General features: G+C 44.8%; 1 protein-coding gene across 2 annotated transcripts in view; it reads left to right on the top strand.

Moving 5' to 3' along the window:
* The first annotated feature begins 14,175 nt into the window (after positions 1-14,175).
* The window catches only part of LOC105463720 (zinc finger protein 713), a 58,891-nt gene continuing 57,522 nt past the window's right edge, over positions 14,176-15,544 (top strand). For both annotated transcript variants that reach the window (XM_071095216.1, XM_071095215.1), the window contains exon 1: positions 14,176-14,592. The gene's annotated coding sequence lies outside the window, so the exon portion shown is untranslated. The remainder of the gene's footprint in view (positions 14,593-15,544) is intronic.

Below are 15,544 nucleotides of genomic sequence, written 5' to 3'. Positions count from 1 at the left end.
ATGGGGACCAGTCAGGGGAATCCCCTTATTTCTGTTTTGCATATGAGGAACCCTAAAGCAGCCAGGTAAGGCTCTCTAGTTTAATAAAAATCATGGAGACTTTTTTTTTTTTGACATGGAGTCTCGCACTATCACCCAGGCTGGGGTGCAGTGGCCACGACCTCGGTTCACTGCAAGCTCCACCTCCTGGGTTCATGCTATTCTCCTGCCTCAGCCTTCCGAGTAGCTGGGACTACAGGTGCCTGCCACCACACCCGGCTAATTTTTTGTATTTTTAGTAGAGAAGCAGTTTCACTGTGTTAACCAGGATGGTTTCAATCTCCTGACCTCGTGATCTGCCCACCTTGGCCTCCCAAAGTGCTGGGATTACAGGCGTGAGCCACCAAGCCTGGCCTTTTTTTTTTTTTTCTTTTTTTTGAGACGGAGTTTCGCTCTTGTTGCCCAGGCTGGAGTGCAATGGCTCTCAGCTCACCGCAACCTCTGCCTCCTGGGTTCAAGCAATTCTCCTGCCTTATCCTCCCGAGTAGCTGGGATTACAGGCATGCGCCACCATGCCCGGTTAATTTTATATTTTTAGTAGAGATGGAGTTTCTCCATGTTGGTCAGGATGGTCTCAAACTCTTAACCTCAGGTGATCCACCCACATCGGCCTCCCAAAGTGCTGGGATTACAGGCGTGAGCCACCACGCCCAGCCGGAAAGAGTCTTATGAAGACTCTCCATAAGTGTTAATAGGGATTTTATTAGTTTATTTTGGTTGCAGTTTCTAATTTTTAAAAACATTGAAGTAATTTTTTCCACCTTCCCAATCCTAATTCTTATAGATTCATTCTTGTTGAACTAATGCTTTCTCATGTCTCAATTCTTTGTATATACATTGTTTTCAGATGTATTAAACAAAAACCCTTTAAAAAAGAAAAAAAAAAGCAAGCTTTGGAATTGGGAAGTGTGATTCCTCTGACTTTGTAATTCTTTATAAGCTTTTAGCTATTTGGAGCCCTTTATAATTATTCCATATGGATGTAAGCATTGTCTTACTTATTTCTGCATAAAAGGCTGTTGGGATATTGACTGGAATTAGGTTGAATCTACAGATCACTTTGAGTAATCTTGACATGTTAACAATACTGAGTCTTCCTACCCATGACATGATGTCTTTCTGTTTAGCCCTTCTTTAATTTACTTTTAGCCACATTGTGTTCTTTTTAGTGTATAAGCCATTCACCTCAAATTTATCCTATGTATTTTATTTTATTTTATTTTTTATTTTTATTTTTTGAGATGGAGTCTCACTCTGTCTCCCAGGCTGGAGTGAAGTGGCACGATCTTAGCTCACTGCAACCTCTGCCCTCCAGGTTCAGGCGATTCTCCTGCCTGACCCTCTCAAGTAGCTGGGACCACAAGCGCGCGCCACCATCCCCGGCTAATTTTTGTATTTTTAGTGGAGATGGGGTTTCACTATGTTGGCCAGGCTGGTCTTGAACTCCTGACCTCAGGTGATCCGCCTGCTTTGGCCTCGCAAAGTGCTGGGATTACAGGGGTAAGCCACTGCTCCCGGCCTGTATTTTACTTTTTAGATGCTATTGCAAATGGAATTACTTTCTTAACTTTTTTGTTTATTTATTTCAATTGTATGGAAACATAATGGGGTTTTGTGCATATGTTAATCTTGCATCCTGCAACTTTGCTGAATTCATTTATTAGCTCTAGTAGCCTTTTCATGGATTCTTTTGGATTTGCTATATATTTGGGATATGTATTCTCATCTGCAAATAAATATAGTTTGACTACTTCCTCTCCAATTTTGATACTTTTCATTTTTTTAATTGTCTAATTGTTCTTGTTGAAACTTCTAGTAGAATATTGAATAGCAGTAGTAAAACAGGGCATTAAAAACCTTCCAACAAAGTTAAGTCCACGAAAAAATGGCTTCACTGGTGAATTCTACCAAACATTTCAAAAAGAATTAACAGCAATCCTTCTCACACTCTTCCAAAAGGGAAAGAGGAAAAAACAATTCCTAACTCATTCTGTAAGGCCAGTATTATCCAAATATTAAAGCCAAATAAAAACATCATAACAGGCTGGGCATGGTGGCTCACACCTGTAATCCCAGCACTTTGAGAGGCTGAGGTGGGAGGATTGCTTGAGCCCAGGAGTTTGACCAGTCTGGGCAACACAGTGAGACTGCATCTCTACAAAAAATAAAAAATTAGCTCAGTGTGGTGATATATGCCTGTAGACCCAGCTACTCAGGAGGCTGAGATGGGAGAATAGCTTGAGCACAAGAGGTTGAAGCTTCAGTTAGCCATGATCGTGCCACTGCGCTCCAGCCTGGGTGACAGAGCAAGACCCTGTCCTCTGCTACCAAAAAAATAGTGTTTTGTTTTTAATTGTTTTAATGTTTTAATTGCATATGTTTGCAAATTTTTCAGTTTTCTTATGCTTATTGATATCTGGCATCACTCCATTGTGATCATAAAAGATACTTTGTATAATTCAATATTTTAAAAATGTATTATGTGTTTTATGACCCAACATATGGTCTATTTTGAAGAATGTCACCCTTTCCCCCAAATGTTTATTTTTGTTTCTTTTTTTGTTTGTTTTTGAGAGACTAAGTCTCACTCTGTCGCCCAGGCTGAAGTGCAGTGGTGCAGTTTCAGCTCACTGCAACCTCTGCCTCCTGGGTTCAAGTGATTCTCCTGCCTCAGCCTCCCAAGTAGCTTGGATTACAGGCGCATGCTGCCACACTAATTTTTGTGTATGTTTTAGTAGAGACAGGGTTTCTCCATGTTGGCCAGGCTGGTCTCGAACTCCTAACCTCGTGATCCACCCGCCTCAGCCTCCAAAAGTGCTGGGATTACAGATGTGAGCCACTGCGTCCAACCTTTTATGTTTTTCAGACAGTCTCACTCTGTTGCCCAGGCTGGAGTGCAGTGGCTCGATCTCAGCTCACTGCAACCTCCCCCTCCCAGGTTCAAGCAATTCTCCTGCCTCAGCCTCTTGAGTAACTGGGACTACAGGTGCACATCACCACGCCTGGCTAATTTTTGTATTTTTGTAGAGATAAGGGTTTCACTATATGTTGACCAGGCTGGTCTTGAACTCATGACCTCAGGTGATCTGCTCACCTCAGCCTCCCAAAGGGTTGGGATTACAGGTGTGAGCCACTGACCCCAGCTTCAATACCTATTTGGCAATGGCCAGGCCAGAACCTGTCACTCCCAAGCCTAAGAATGCTCACTGACTCTTCCCTGTGCACAGAAGCAAACCCTGGTTCTTGGATATGGTGCTCTGGGCCTGACACCTCAGCTGTCTTGTGATGCCCCTGCTCCCTGTCACTCACCCTCCCAGGATCACCTGCCATGCTCTTTGGTCATTTGCAAGCTCCTATATGATAAGTTTACCTCTCCCTCTATCTCCCAAACAGAACACTCACTTTTGCTTGTTGAAATCCCAGCCAAATAGAGCACAGGCATAGATTGGAGGTCCTTCTTTCCAGGAAAACTTTCCTAACTCCTGTTAATTCATATTTAGTCTTCTTTCTTTTTTTTTCTTTTTTTGGAGACAGGGTCTCACTCTGACACCTGGGCTGCAGTGCAATGACGCGATCTCGGCTCACTGCACTCTCCGCCTCCCAGGTTCAAGTGATTCTCCCGCCTCAGCCTCCCAAGTAGCTGGGATTACAGCACGTGCTGCCAGGCCCTACTTTTGTATTTTTAGTAGAGTTGGAGTTTCGCCACATTGGCCAGGCTGGTCTCAACTCCTGACCTCAGGTGATACACCCACCTCGCCCTTCGAAAGTGCTGGGATTACAGGTGTGAGCCACCGCACCTGGCCCAGTCTTTCTTCTTCCTGCTGCAATGAAACTTGATTTATGCTGATGCACCACCCTCAAGGCTCACAGAGCTGCACCTGGGTGTGTGTATGCTGCACGATGTGGAAAGGCAGGGGCCCACGAGAGAATGGTCACCCTTTACACACCACATACACATTGACACATAAATGCAAACAGCACACCACTGATGATGCACATTCCCCCAATGCACCACACAACCATACACCCCACACACACATACTCACATGCTTAGTTCACATGCTCCTCTCCACACAGACCATACACACCATCAGTCACACATCCACCCTGCCACACACACAAACATATGCATGTGCGCATGCACACACTCACCACAGAGGACACTTACCATACAGCTACTCACACCACCCCACGTGCACATGCAAACAGACAAATCACACATCACTGTGGGCATGGGTTGCCTCAATACACTACACAATCACACTCACCATCCCCCAAATACAGACAGACACACACACACACGGAGAGCACATGTTTGTCACACACAGACCACTAGTGACACACACAAACACACCCACCCTGCTGAGAGCGGATGCCCCAACACACTCACACACACACGTACAGAGTGGGCTCTGGGTACTTCCTCAGCCTTGGCCTTCCAAACCCACAAAGGTTGTCTTTGCATCCTATGTCCTCCAACCCAGGTTCTGTCCTGGGCATGGCTCCTCAGGCCACTTTAGCCCGTCTCACCTCCAAACCCCAAATTCTGGCCTAAGCCATGTCCCACTAAGCTCAGGCAACTGGATTGGACTGCACTCACAGAGTCAGTCTAGGAGCTAAATTTCCAGATGGCAGTCTATTTTGCTGAGTAAGATATTCATGGTTGCCAAAACTAAAACTTTTCCTCACAATAGGTAGTGATGCCCTCCTTCTCTGCCCTCCTTCTCCACCCTCCTCCTTAGCAATGAGCAGCAGCTCATCAAAAGCCACCGGGCATGGTGGCTTATACCTGTAATCCCAGCACTTTAAGAGCCCAAGGCAGGAGGATCACTTAAGGCTAGGAGTTTGAGACCAGCCTGGGCAACATAGCAAGACTCCATCTCTACAAAAAATTTAAAAATTAACCAGGCATGGTGCATGCCTCTAGCTACTCAGGAGGCTGAAGAGGGAAGATTGTTTGAGCCAAGGAAGTCAAGGCGGTAGTGAGCTATGATGACTCCACTGCACTTCAGCCTGGGCGACAGAGATCCTGTCTCAAAAAAAAATAAAAAACAAAAAACAGTCATTTTTTTGGGGGGAGACTGAGCAGTTTCCGGTCATACACCACATGAGTCCTAAGATGAGGTACGAGGGGAGCCAAGAATCTCCTTCCGACATGTCCCACAATGAATCTCCCCCTCCATGTCATTTATCCTGGTGGATTCTTTGGCAAGGAATAAGAACAATGAACTTCAAGTTACTTGAGTGAGCAAAATCCCATGGAAGTTGAAATATAATTCACTTTGTCTTTCATTAAAAAGTATCATGTCAATGTGTGTGTGTGTGTGTGTGTGTGTGTGTGTGTGACTTTTTTGAAGCTGAAGTTTTCTCTCGTTGCCCAGGCTAGAGTGCAGTAGCGCAATCTCGGCTCACTGTAATATCTGCCTCCCAGGTTCAAGCAACTCTTGTGCCTCAGCCTCCCGAGTAGCTGGGATTACAGGCACCTGCCACCACACCAAGGTAATTTTTGTATTTTTAGTAGAGATGAGGTGTCACCATGTTGGCCCAGGCTGGTCTTGAACTCCTGACCTCAGGTGATCTGCCCACCTTGGCCTCCCAAAGTGCTAGGATTACAGGCATGAGCCACCATGCCCAGGTGTATCATGTCAATTTTGCAGGTGGCCTGAAGAAAATTGATTCAGAAAAGAGGTGCAAGGACAGATATAAACAGGCACTTGACATACTCTAGACTAGCTCTGTCCAGTAGAAACATAAGGTGAACCACGCACGTAATTTAAAATTTTCTGATAGCTGCATTAAAAAGTGAGAAGCAGCAGGTGGAATTTATTTTGAAAAGTGTGGGGCTAAAGTAACTCCATCTTGGAAACCAATCCGCCATATTGGTTTCTGATTATCCCCTGTTCCAGAAAGACCTCTAAGATTTCCAGTTTATCTGTTATTCCTTGTGTAAGAGCAGGTGCTTTCTGTAAGTCCTGCTGTTGGGTCAAACAACCCTGATGCTATCACACTTTAATTGTCCAGCCCAACCCTTCTGAATCACCCTTTCCCTATGGTATACAAAGCCCTGGGTCAAGAGGGTGATGATGCTGGGATCCACCATCTTGTCTCACCACTGCCCAAAACACAGACATGGCTTCTGTTCATAAGTCCCTATTAAATGTTTCTTTTTAAGAAATTGGATTTGTCTGCTTTCCTTCCTGCCTTCCTTTCTTCCTTCCTTCCCCTTCCCTCCCTTTTTTCTTGTTCTCTCTCTTTTTCCTGACAGGGTCTCACTCTATCTCCCAGGCTGAGTGCAGGCGCAGTGCACTGCAGCCTCAACCTCCCAAGTTCAAGTAGCTGAGACTACAGGCATGCCCCACCAAGCCTGGCTAATTTTTAAAATTTTTTGTAAAGATGGGATCTTGCTATGTTTCCCAGGCTCGTCTCAAACTCCTGGGCTCAAGCGATTCACCCTCCTCGGCCTCCCAAAGCGCTGTCATTATGAGCATGAACCACCATTCCCAGCCAAAATGACTGTTTTGAAAATAGTTTCATGGTTGGGCCCAGGGACACAGTTTAATTATAAGGGTCTTCCAGGTGATTCTATTAATACTTTGACTTCTCCAGTTTGAAGTGAGCCTCAGAGGGTTACTTTGTTTAACCATCCTTTGGAGGTTCTAACCCTTCACGGAAGACCTTTTGGAATATCATCACAGATGGAGACAGGAAACTTCTGGACATTCTTGACTGCTGAGTGTGAACTTGAAAAGAATAGAAATCTTAGAAATTCTCAAATGTTTCTAAAATCATTTTTTGCAAAGATCACATTTAGGAGACCCTTTCTTTCACCAAGGACAGCTGAGTCCCTGGCTGGTCCTTTTCAAAAAGGAACTCTCTTGAAATGTGTTCCTCAAAATGTTCTAGCTGCCACTTTATTTAATGTCCTTCTGTTCTTCCACACTGTGATTTCCTGTGCTCCTGTCTTAACTAACTCAATATGTTATTGCAGCAGCGCAGTCTCGGCTCACTGCAACCTCCGCCTCCCGGGTTCAAGCGATTCTCCTGCCTCAACCTCCAGAGTAGCTGGGACTACAAGCACCCGCCACCACGCCCAGCTAATTTTTGTATTTTTAATAGAGACGGGGTTTCACCATGTTGACCAGGTTGGTCTCGAACTCCTGACCTCAGGTAATCCGCCCACCTCGGCCTCCCAAAGTGCTGGGATTAGGGGTATGAGCCACCACGCCTGGCAGCAACTCAATCTTTTAAGATTCTCACCATCGCAGCTTCTGTATGCCAGTTAATGATGCCAAATTGTAACTATTTACTAATGAGTTATTCATTCTTGTTTGGGGTTTTTGTTTTTAAAATATTTGGGACACTATATCCTGGACCTTTGTAAGTGCACTTTAAAAAATTCATTTCTGGCCGGGCGCGGCGGCTCACGCCTGTAATCCCAGCACTTTGGGAGGCCGAGGTGGGCAGATCACCTAAGGTCAGGAGTTTGACACCAGCCTGGCCAACATGGTGAAACCCCGTCTCTACTAAAAATACAAAAATCAGCCAGGCGCAGTGGCAGGCGCCTGTAATCCCAGTTACTCCAGAGGCTTAGACAGAAGAATCGCTTGAACCTGGGAGGCGGAGGTTGCAGTGAGCCGAAATCGCACTACTGCACTCTAGCCTGGGCCACAGAGCAAGACTCCGTCTCAAAAATGAAAAAAATTCATTACTTTCACAATCACTCACCAAGACTGATTATACTATTTCCAGTTCTGCAGAGGACATCAATAACAAGGCACAGCCCATGCCTCGAACTTTAAAGGAAGGAAAAAGACTCTAGGATTTCAGATTGCAAAGCGAGTTTTAACTCAATTTTACCGCTCCCTACCGCCATCCTGTGGGCATATTTATAATCTTCATAGGTGCTCCATTTATTTTCGCTCCTACCCTGGCATGAGATGTCTGAATCAAAAGGCTAATATCCAGAATCTACAAGGAACTCAAACAAATTAGCAAGAATAACACAAACAATTCCATCAAAAATGAGCTAACGACACGAATAGTCTGTTCGCAAAAGAAGATACGCAAATGGCCAATAAACGTGTGAAAAAATGCTCAATATCACTAATGATCAGGGAAATGCAAATCAAAACCACAATGTGATAGATACCACCTAACTCCTGCAACAATGGTCATAATAAAAAAAAAAAGAAAATAGATGTTGGCATGGATGCAGTGGGCAGGGAACACTTCTACACTGCTGGTGGGAATGTAAACTAGTACAGCTGCTATGGAAAACTGCCCAGATTGCTTAAAGAACTAAAAGCAGAACTACCATTTGATCCAGCAATCCCACTACTGGATATCTACCCAGAGGAAATATTTGGGCTGTTTCCATAGTTTTGCAATTGCGAATTGTGCTGCTATAAACATGTGTGTGCAAGTATCTTTTTGGTATAATGTTTATAGCAGCACGATTCGCAATTGCAAAACTATGGAAACAGTCCAAATATCCATCAATCAATGAGTGGATAAAGAAATTGTGGTGGCTGGGCATGGTGGCTCATACCTGTAATCCCAGTACTTTGGGAGGCTGAGGCGGGCAGATCATCTGAGGTCAGGAATTCGAAACCAGCCTGGCCAACATGGCAAAAACCCATCTCTACTAAAAATACAAAAATTAGCTGGGTGTGGTGGTGTGTGCCTGTACTCCCAGCTACTTGAGAGGCTGAGGCAGTAGAATGTCTTGAACCCAGAAGGCAGAGGTTGCAGACAGCAGAGATTGCACCACTGCACTCCAGCCTGTATGACAGAGCAAGACTCCTTTTCAAAAAAAAAAAAAAGGAATTGTGGTATGTATATACCATGGAATACTATTCAGCCATACAAAGGAAAGAAATAATGGCGTTCACAGCAACCTGGATGGAATTGGAGACTATTACTCTAAGTGAAGTAACTCAGGAATGGAAAAACCAAACATTGTATATTCTCACTCATAAATGGGAGCTAAGCTATGAGGATGCAAAGGCATAAGAACAATACAGTGGACTTTCGGACTCAAGGGAAAGGGTAGAAGGGGGGTGAGGGATAAAAGACTACAAATTGGGTACAGTGTATACTGCTCGGGTGATGGGTGCACCAAAATCTCACTAAAGAACTTACTCATGTAACCAAACACCACCTGTTCCCCAAAATCCTATGGAAATAAAAAATAAAATAAAATAAAATAAAAACTCAATTTACCAAGGCAAAAAATGGCTGAGTCTACACCTCGTTATTTTTTAAAATCAGGAGTCACCCTGGTGCTTTTAAAAAAAAAGACCAAGGCTAGCTCAGTGAGATGCAGCAGAAGTAAGAGAGATTAAGAGCACAGGAAGGACTTGACCGGCTATGGCTGGAGAGGGAGGGGCTCACATGGAAAACAGTCCCAGGAATGTGGGCGGCCTCTAGAGAAATATGGTTTGGATCTGTGTCCCTGCAAAAATCTCATGTCGAATTGTAACCACAAGTGTTGGAGATGGGTTTGGTGGGAGGTGATTGGCTCATAGAAGTGGTTTCTAATGATTTAGCACCATGTATCTAGTACCATCTTGTGATAGAGTTCTCCTGAGACCGCTTGTTTAAAAGTGTGTCCCAGCAAAAGCTGTGGGGGCCTCACCTGTCCCCCAACCATGCTTAGCAAAAAAATAAAAATAAAAAATAAAAAAATAAGCATCTTACATGCTCCTGCCATGTAAGATGTGCTTGCTTCCCCTTCACCTTCTACCATGATTGTAAGTTTCCTGAGGCCTCCCCAGCCTTGCTTCCTCTATGGCCTGTGCAATTATGAACCATGAGCCTCTTTTCTTCATAAATTGCCTAGTCTCGGGTAGTTCTTTTTTTTTTTCTTTTTAATAGAGATGGTGTTTCACCATGTTGGTCAGGCTGGTCTCGAACTCTTGACCTCAAGTGATCCATCTGCCTCGGCCTCCCAAATTTCTAGGATTACAGGGATGAGCCACCACGCCCAGCCTAAGGTAGTTGTTTATAGTAGTATGAGAACAAACTAATACAAGGAGCAAAGATCAGTTATTGGTGGCAGGCAGCAAGGAAAGACTTTAGTCCTACTATGGCAAGGAACTCAATTCTGTCAACAATCCGATTAAGACTGGAAGTAGTTTCATGCCCAGGGCCTCCAGCATGGAACACTGCCCTGCTGACATTTAATTTGGTCCTTGCAAGACTCGAAACAAAAGAGTCAACTGAATGACACCATACCTGAAGTTTTTACTTACGGAACTACTAGAGTGTTAATTGTAACCTGCAAGGAATCTGCCAAACCATCCACTCACTTTAGATCCCACCCACAAGCTGAATGCAGGCCAGAGAGTATCACGATAATTGTGTGAGGGAGCAACAATCAGAAAAATTAGAAAACTTGAAGTGGAATACAGTCGTCCTTCTGTATCCACGGAGGATTGTTTCCAGGACATCCTTGGATACCAAAATCCTGATATAAAATGGCATCATATTTGCATATAACCTATGCACATCCTCTTATACACCTTAAATCTTCTCTAGATTATAATACCTAACACAATGTAAAAGCTATATAATACATAGCATGTATGCAGTTGGTATACTGCATTGTTTAGGGAATAATCAAAAGAAAAAAAAAGTCTGTAAATGTTCAGTATAGATACAACCATCCATTTTCTTCCCAAATATTTTTGCTCTGTGGTTGGTTGAATCCACAGATGCAGAACTCACAAGTACACAGGGCAGACTCGATTTCTTTTTTTTTTTTTTTTTTTTTTTTTTTTGAGACGGAGTCTTGCTCTGTCGCCCAGGCTGGAGTGCAGTGGCCAGATCTCAGCTCACTGCAAGCTCCGCCTCCCAGGTTCACGCCATTCTCCTGCCTCAGCCTCCCGAGTAGCTGGGACTACAGGCGCCCATCACATCGCCCAGCTAGTTTTTTGTATTTTTTAGTAGAGACGGGGTTTCACCGTGTTAGCCAGGATGGTCTCGATCTCCTGACCTTGTGATCCAGCCATCTCGGCCTCCCAAAGTGCTGGGATTACAGGCTTGAGTCACCGCACCCGGCTGGCAGACTGGATTTCTTACCCCTGAATTTCCTACAAAGATTAAAACTGAAAACAAGGATCCAACTAAAGTACATTTGTTTGGCTCTTAATGAGTCAACATATGCCACCAATACCGTTCAATTTTTGTTCGTTTATTTAGGAGTCAGTTCAAATTTCAAAGTAACTGAAGAATTTGCTTTTATAAATAGTTCGTGTACAATAGAACAACTTCAGGGAGGAATATTTTTATTTTTTAATTATTTATTTTTTGAGGCAAAGTCTCACTTTGTCACCCAGACTAGAGTCCTGCCTCAGTCCCCCAGGTAGCTGGGACTACAGGCTCACACCACCATGCCTGGCTAATTTTTGTATTTTTTTGTAGAGATGGGGTTTTGCCATGTTAGCCAGGCTGGTCTTGAACTCCTGAGCTCAAGCAATTTGCCCACCTTAGCCTCCCAAAGTGCTAGGATTACAGGTGTGGGCCACCACACCTGGTCAGGCAAGAATATTTTTAAAGAAGTTAAGAAAACCCTAATGTATTATTAGGTTGGTACAAAAGTAATTGTGGTTTTTGCCATTACTTTTAATGCCAAAAACTACAATTGCTTTTACATCAACCTTATATAACCTTATCTTAGTCAGTTTGCAGAAAACAGACCAAGTAATTTATACAGTAAAGAAGTTCATTTTGGCTCATGGTTGTGGAAACTGGGAAGTCCAAGAGCATGGTGACAGCTTCTGGTGAGGGCTTTTATACTGTATCATAACTTGGCAAAAATGTGAAGGGAAAGTGAGCATGCATGCAGAAGAGACTGCAAGAATAAGCTAAGCTCACTTTTATAACAACCTGCTCTCATAAGAACTACTTCACTCCTAAGAAAACTAACTCCCTCCATAACACCATTAATCCATTAATGAGTGCTTAACCCAGGACCCAATCACCTGTTAAAGGCCCTACCTCCCAACACTGCAGCATTGGGAATTAAATTTCCAACACGTGAACTTTGGGGGGAACACATTCAAACCACAGCACAACTCAAGTGGAATTTGCTAAGCAGGTACTTTGTGGAAAATATTTGGGTCTGCCATAGGCTATTGAACCAGTAATGCCAACAGAGAGCTTCATTTGCTCTCGTTAACTTAGCCATTGTCAGTTTCATGAATTATTGTCAGAAATAGAAGCTAAATATCCTGACTTTCGTACAACACAGCAGTTTGATGCCTTGACAGTGGTAAAGATTTATCAAGATGTTTGTTTTTAGCTCAGGGCTGAGATTAAATTTTTTTCTAAATGAAAAGAACCACCCCCAACCACTTGTAAAACACCAAACGGCTTCGGAAATTAGCTTTTGCTGCAGACTTGATAATATTACTTAATGAATTCAAACTAAAATTACAAGGCTAAAGTAACCTATAACTTATACTATCATAAAGTCATTTCAATGACCACATTGAATCACAAGTAATATCAAGCTGCTTTATATACTTTCAGTGCTGTCTAAAGTTAAAACTGGAAGCAAGATCACCATCCCTACTCAAAATTAGCAGTGGCTGTATTTTCCATGCTCAATCTATAGTTCTGGTAGCATTTTTGGACCTCTATGCAAATGCAAAGCACATTTCTATATTTCGATATCCCTGTAACTGTGCAGTTGAGGAGTTCCCACCTAACCTTCAATTGGAAGTGATTAATCTGCCATATAATGACATGCTAAAGTGCAAATTTCAAGAGAAGAATATAACAGAACTCTATAAATGTCTTCCAAGCAATGAATATACTCAAGTTAAATCATATGTTCGTGGATGATCAGTATTTGGCAGTATGTATCTATCTTAAAAACATTTTCAAAGATGAAATATGTAAAATCTCATTATAACTGGTATAAACAGATGTACACAATTTTGATGCTGATGAACACTAACTCTGGGGCCTAGCACAGTGCTCACGACTGTAATCCCAGCACCTTGGGGGGCCTGAGGAGTAAGAATCCCTTGAGCCCAGGAGTTCTAGACCAGCCTGGACAACATAGTGAGATCCCCATCTCTACAAAAATGTTTTAAAAACTAGCGGGGCACAGTGGCTCAGGGTTGCTGTAGTCCTCGCTACCTGGGAGGCTGAGGCGGGAGGATGCTTGAGCCCAGGAGTTCAAGGCTGCAGTGAGCCATGATGGCACTACTGCCCTCCAGCCCGGGCGACAGAACAGGGCCCTGTCTGAAAAACAAAACAAAACAAAACTCACTAACTCTGAATTCCAATTAAGCAAAATGTTACGCCTAAAAAAAAGAAAAATTCCATTCTTTGCATCAGTAGCATTACTATATAATGATATAATGAGATCATTATCTTTTTTTTTTTTTTTTTGAGATGGAGTCTTATTCTGTTGCCCAGGCTGGAGTGCAATGATGTAACCTCCGCTCACTGCAACCTCCCCCTCCCAGGTTCAAGCAATTCTTCTGCCTCAGCCTCCCGAAGAGCTGGGATTACAGGCGCCCGTCACCACGCCCAGCTAATATTTGTATGTGTATTAGAGACGGGGATTTCACCATGTTGGCCAGGCTGGTCTTGAACCTCAAGTTATCCACCAAACTCAGCCTCCTAAAGTGCTGGGATTACACGCGTGAACCACCGCGCCCGGCCAATATCATCATCATTATATTTTGAGTTTTATCAATATGAAATTGATGGGAAGGCCGGGCGCGGTGGCTCAAGCCTGTAATCCCAGCACTTTGGGAGGCCGAGACGGGCGGATCATGAGGTCAGGAGATCGAGACCATCCTGGATAACCCAGTGAAACCCCGTCTCTACTAAAAAATACAAAAAAAAAAAAAAAAATTAGCCGGGCGAGATGGCGGGCGCCTGTAGTCCCAGCTACGCGGGAGGCTGAGGCAGGAGAATGGCGTAAACCCGGGAGGCGGAGCTTGCAGTGAGCTGAGATCCGGCCACTGTACTCCAGCCTGGGCGACAGAGCCAGACTCCGTCTCAATAAAAAAAAAAAAAAAAAAAAAAAGAAATTGATGGGAAGGAGGAGTGGTTCCACGATTGAGAGCAAGGCTTGTGTCGTCACCATGGAGACGGACAGTCCAACGCTTCTGATTGGCAGGGACCAAGGGACGGGTCCGCGGCCCGTCCCCCTCGACCCTCTCGGACCGGAAAGTCCTGGCAAGGCTCGAGGGCGCAGGGTCATGAAAAGCAGACCCGGGGAAGCTAGTGGGAGTCAGGACCCCGGGCGATGACGGCGGTGATGAGGGAAGGAGGCTCCGGGCGCCGCCGGCGCATGCGTACTGGGGATCTGAGGCCAGTGCCTTGCGCCGCCATTGCAGAGAGGCTGTCGTCAGAGCTGTCCTGGCGCGCCGGCTGCTGGACCGGCCCCAGGAGCCCAGTCACCGGGCGTCATTGGCTCAGGCGGTGGGGCCCTCGGCACCTTCTCCCGCCCGGGTCCACCCTGGCGGCGGCGGCGGCGGCGGCGGCGTCAGAGGGCGGAGCCTTCCGGAGCGCCCTTTGTCTGCGGAGGTGAGTGCGCGCCGGGAGGAGGCGGAGGCGGGAGGTGGGAGGCGGCGGCCGGGGGAGAGGCGGCCGCTGTCCCCGCTGTCCCCGTTTCTGTCACCCGCCCCGTGTCCCTTTCGGATTTTTGGTCTTTTATAGGACGGTCTTACCCGTTCCAATATTACAGACACATTGTCCTCTACTATCTGCGAATGACTCTGAGGCTGAAAAAAAATTCGCAATTTATTTTTGGGCAAGCGTCCATAGGTGTCATTTTGGGGGAAAGTTTTTCCTCATCTCAGGATTATGCAAACGTTCGCCTTTATTTTCTTTTAATACGTTTAAAGAATTGAAAAAATATTTTCTTTTTCTCCTTTTTATCTGTATTTCATTGAGTATGATATTTGTGGTAAGGGGTTAGTTAGGGATTTACCTTTTTCTCTCATTGCCTTGCCGTTATCCGTTGAGTCACTTTTCCACGGAATTGCGTGACACTTTTATTACATTTTGCAGGCGTGTGTATACTCAGATGTGTTTCTGTTTATGTTTTTGTTTCGAGGCAGGATCTCACTTTATCACCCAGGCTGCAGTGCAGTGACACGATCATGGCACACTGCAGCCTCAAATGCCTGGACTCAAAAGCTCCACCTGCCTCGGCCTCCCCAGTAGCTGGGACCACAGGTGTGCACCACCACGCGCGACTCTTTGTTGTTGTAGTTAGCGACCAGGTCTCACCATGTTTCCCAGGCTGGTCTCGAACTCCTGAGCGCAAGTGATCCTCCCAGCTTGGCCTCTCAAAGTGCTGGGATTCCAGGCGTGAGCCATGGCGTTCGGTCAGATGTTTCTAGATTCTTTCACTGCCCTGACAGTTTCTGCAGTGAATATATATCCATATATACATACATACATACATTTTTTCATTTAAAATGTTTAGGCCGGTTGCGGTGACTCACGCCTGTAATTGCAGCACTTTGGGAGG

The sequence above is a fragment of the Macaca nemestrina genome, chromosome 4, assembly GCF_043159975.1.
Source record: "Macaca nemestrina isolate mMacNem1 chromosome 4, mMacNem.hap1, whole genome shotgun sequence".
In the NCBI taxonomy this organism is placed as follows: domain Eukaryota; kingdom Metazoa; phylum Chordata; class Mammalia; order Primates; family Cercopithecidae; genus Macaca; species Macaca nemestrina.
The sequence above is the reverse complement of the archived record's forward strand: the minus strand, read 5'-3'. Positions and strand labels throughout refer to the sequence as shown.